At 39.3% G+C, this 4,713-nt stretch overlaps 1 pseudogene; it reads left to right on the top strand.

The window, feature by feature from the left end:
* Positions 1-3,567: 3,567 nt before the first annotated feature.
* Positions 3,568-4,020, top strand: LOC149816175 (glucan endo-1,3-beta-glucosidase 11 pseudogene; annotated as a pseudogene).
* The last annotated feature ends 693 nt before the right edge of the window (positions 4,021-4,713 follow it).

Here is a 4,713-nt window from a genome sequence, read left to right as displayed (position 1 = left end):
CTACATATGTATGTATTTCAATCAACTTTAATTCACCTCACCTTCTCATCTATCCTCTTCCACACAGCCTTCTTCTTCACTTTTCCTTTACATTTTGTGGGTTTTTAAAGCTTGGTTATTGCTCAAAAAGAAAAATGGTGCATCTTTAAGCTGCTATTCAACCAAAGACACTAATAATCAGGAATATTTGGAAATGTGGTGAGAGAATCCTTAATAATAAAAAAACATATAAAATTTTGAACTCAAAACGCCAAATTTACAATTTGAAGAATAAAACTGAATACTTGGAAATAAATTAAACAATTTTGAAGGAGCAACGAAAGAACTTTGAATGATTCAACAGATTTCAAGGCCCACATGAGTGAATTACCAATCTCCAAATGATGGCCCATATAGGGCCCCATTGGTTCAGCAGAAAGGAAAAACAACTTGGTCACTTCATATTGTGCCGTTTTTTTTTTATGTTTTGTTTTTGTTAAGCTTTTTAGACTTGAGAGAACTAATTACATATTTCTAATTCCTAAAAGAGCAGCACTGGCCTTGACGCATTACTGTAATAGCACGGGCTTGGTCCTTAGGTTCGATTTATTGTCACTGTGTCACTGCATGTTTCGTACAAAGTGAGGGTACGAAAGGGGTGTCCCTGTCTGTACCTGGTGGGCACCAAAGCGTGCATGCGTGTCAATGCATCACTGGGCAAGGGACTGACATACTCTACGGTGTTTGACCTCTCTGTAATACTTGGTTTTGTGTGAAGGTTGGAGGCAGCTATCACTTGGGTGGCCTGATCGAACCCTTTTTAGGATGGGGTGACACGTAGAATACATTGAATAAGAAGAAAGCGAGAAAAGAAGGAAGAAAAAGAAAAAGAATTCATACTTTTTATTATGGATTTTAACCTTGGTTATAGATCTTGAATTTGTTCTAAAAACTAATAAATGTTAAAATTTTGGGTAATTTAAGAAAAAATAAAAATTCATACTTTTTATATACAAATGCTTTAATGGGTGTGATATTGGATCTAATTATTAAAGTTTATCAAAAAAAAATATGGATTTTAGTTCCAAATATGAATCTGAAAATTCAAGTACAAAAAATATTTAAATTTTAAGTAATTTGAAAAAAAATAAGAATTCATAATTTTTTATATACAAATGAAAATTTAGCTTATTATGGTAAAATTTGATGGAAAATTTATGGATATTGGTAGTGGGTTTTGGATGGGACTAGTGGTAAACCTTATGTTTCATAGACACTTCACCTAGGCTGAAGTATTGATTCCGAACACTTTTTGACACCAACACGGACACCCACACTCCTCGACACCGCACCAACATGTCATTTCTAATCCCTCCTCCCACATGGGGCTTAAGAGATATCTGGTACGGGTCTGCCTAACACTAGCTTGACTTTAAAAAAAAAAGTATCAAGTATTTTGGAGTTGAAAGATATCAAGTATCCATCAAGCATCATTAGTCTTGACTTTTTGTAATTAAAATCTTATATATTACATCATTGACATTTATACAAATCATTAAGAATCAGATTGCAAATGAGAAAGAAATTTGCATTTTATATTTTTGGGTTTTGTCTGCATAATTCTTTAAATTTCCCCTCTCTTTTATGTGTATATCTTGAAAAAAAAAGAAGTAGCTGAAAGTTGACTTATTATCGAGTTAAGTATAGGGTCATGGCTCAAGTATTATATGGATAAAGATGGTTATTAGAGGAGATGGGTGTAAAGATAATTGTGACAATAAGGGTTGTACTCATATAGCCAAACATATTGAGCTTCTCTAAAAGACTAATTAAGCATACAAAAATAGATTGTCACTTTCATGGAAAAGCACAGAGGGCTCATCGTCCTACGTTGGATCAACCCATCATATTGCAAATTGCTTCATTGAGAGTCTGCCTTTTAAAACATTTTAGTCATTCCTTTCCAAACTCGAGATGATTGTGCTCACATTATCATGAGTTTAAGGGGGAGTGTTAATGTAAGGCGTGTATTATTATGTTGTATCTATTTTTAGTTGTATCTATTTTTAGTCATCCACTTCCGTAGAAAGGGAAAATCATAAAACCCTAAAATGCAAGAAAATAAATTATAAATAAACAAAAAATAATAAAGTATAAAATTAAATATAAAAAATTGTAATTCAAACCCTAATAAAATTAAACATAAAAATTTGATTTAAAACCCTAATCAAAGAAAACAAAGAAAAAAATCCTAATCAAAATAAACATCTAAAACCACAATTAAAATTATTTGATTCAAATCCTAATCGATGAAAAAAAAAACACACTAATCAATGAAATTTAAAAAATCCAAAATCAATGGAAATAAAAAAACTCCTAATTAATAAAAATCAAAGAAAAACCCTAATCAATACCAATAAAAAAACTTCAATTAATGAAAAAAACCCTAAAAAAATGAAAAAAAAACAAAGAAGGAGGAGGGATAGCCAGGAACGAAGAAGAGGGGGAAGAAAGAAGAAAAGTAAAAGAGAGAGCTTGCTTCTAGCTTCACCGTTGGCCTCGCCACTGGCTTCTCAGTCGGATGTTGCACAAGGGAGAGAGAGAGAGTGAGGGGGAATCAGGGTTAGACACCCCTCCTTTGTCCAAATTTTGTTTCTCAACATAGTTCCCCTATCCCTGCGTAACCAGGGGTGAAATGATGTTGAGCCTAATTTAGGATGCGGCGGACAACATTCCACGACGTCCAACATTTATTAGTAACCACGTTCCAAGTGATCTCAGCGTTGCGCATGACTTGCGAGCAAACAAGCTTTAAGGGTATGTTTGATGGCTTGTCCAAAGTTGGACGAAATGAACAAAAAGACCGAAACATAGCATTGGTTTTGTTCGTTCTGTAACAACTGTTCTAAGTCCAACGTTTGTTTGAACCATACTCAAATGCTATGTTCCAATTATCCGTTGTTTGATGACGATGTACCCCCAGGTCGGATTGCTCGGTTTGGTTCTCTGCGTGCAAGTGCTGCTTTTCTTGCGAGCGCATCACCGACGGTGGGCATCAACTATGGGCAGGTGGCGAACAACCTCTCGTCGTTGGACCGAGTGGCGGGGCTGCTCCAATTCATCAACATTACGAAGGTGAAGCTCTATGACTCTGACCCGAGAGTCCTCTGTGCCTTCCACGGCACCGACGTCTAGTTCATTGTCTCAATCTCAAACGAGTGCGTCGGAAAGATGGCGGATCCGACGACGGCCCTTGCCTGGGTCAAGGAGAACATCCAGCAGTATGTTCCGATGAGCCGGATCAGTTACATAATCATCGGGAACGAGGTGCTCACCGAAAATGACTCATTGTTAGCCGGGTGCCTCGTTTCGGTGATGCAGAACATTTACGTCGCTATGTAAACCCTAGGGTTGAGGGATAAGGTGGAGGTGACAACGACGCACTCGCTCGCCATCCTGGAATCGTCCTACCCACCGTTGAGCGATCGATTCCGACGATATCTCGTCGGACCGGTTCGGTCTCTGCTAGGGTTCCACGGGCGGACCGAATCACCGTTTCTGATCAACGCCTACCTGTTCTTCACCTACATGTCGGACCCGAAGCACATCTCCCTCGACTATGTCCTTTTCTGGGAGAACGCTAGAATCTTGGACCCTGGCATCGGGCTTCACTACGATGACATATTGTTAACCCAAATCGATGCAGTGTACGACACACTAGAGGCGAAGGGGAATATGAGGGTAAAGGTGTCGAAGACGGGGTGGCCGTTGAAGGGGGACCCGCAGGAGATCAGCGTTTCGCTTGAGAATGCCCGGACGTACAACGGGAATCTGATGAGGATCGTGGCAGAGCAAAGGGGGACACCGAAGCGGCCAGACGTGGGGCTAGAGGTGTACGTGTTCGCCTTGTTCAACGAGAACCTGAAGCTTGGGCCGACGTCAAAGAAGAACTACGGGCTCTTCAAGTCTGACGGGACGCCGGCGTATGCCGTTGGGTTTGACTCCACCAGGCTCGGCCCACCGTCGGGCGATGGAAGATGAGGCGTAGATGGCGAAGGAGAACTCGGGATCCGAAAGGAACCAAGAGCTCGCAGGCGCGCCCATCGAGAAATTTTCGGTCCTTTCTTTCCTCTTATTTTTGTAACAAGGGGAAGGGTGGAACAAAAATAACACACTTATAAGAACGCGGTGGATGCGCTTAACATCGTCCGCTGTGTCCAACGTTTATCGAAAATCGCCGTTCTTAGCGTAATTTTTGTCTGAATCACGCTGAGAACAGTGCATCAAACGTACCCTAAGGGTATATCAAGAACCCAGTGTATTAGGTAAGAACGTCCTTCTTACTCAAACCTTGTATTTTGATGGTCAATCCAGGGATGCAAATGATGGGACTCAAACTTATGACGGCTTGATTAAGATAATGTCATGCTAACCGTTCTGGCTATTGCACTCCAGAACTGGCCACGCATAAGTTTTTTTTTTAACGGATAATCATGTATACATTACTAACTTTTAGCACAATACTCTAACTTGATGCGAACTAAAAAATATGACAAATATGGCTAATTTAAATTTTTTTTAACGATTTTTTGTTCTTTTGTCACCTAAAAATCAGGCCCTGGGTTTTTTTCTTTCAAGCGACAACTTATATGGTACATATTTTTTTTCAAGAGACAAAGACAAAACAGTAAAAATATTAGATTGGCCAGATTTGTTGTACTCTCTAATTTGCAG

The sequence above is a fragment of the Nuphar pumila genome, chromosome 14 (assembly GCF_984573655.1).
Source record: "Nuphar pumila chromosome 14, dmNupPumi1.hap1.1, whole genome shotgun sequence".
NCBI classification, from domain to species: Eukaryota; Viridiplantae; Streptophyta; class Magnoliopsida; order Nymphaeales; family Nymphaeaceae; genus Nuphar; species Nuphar pumila.
Note: the sequence above shows the minus strand (reverse complement) of the source record. Positions and strands in the feature narration are given on the sequence as shown.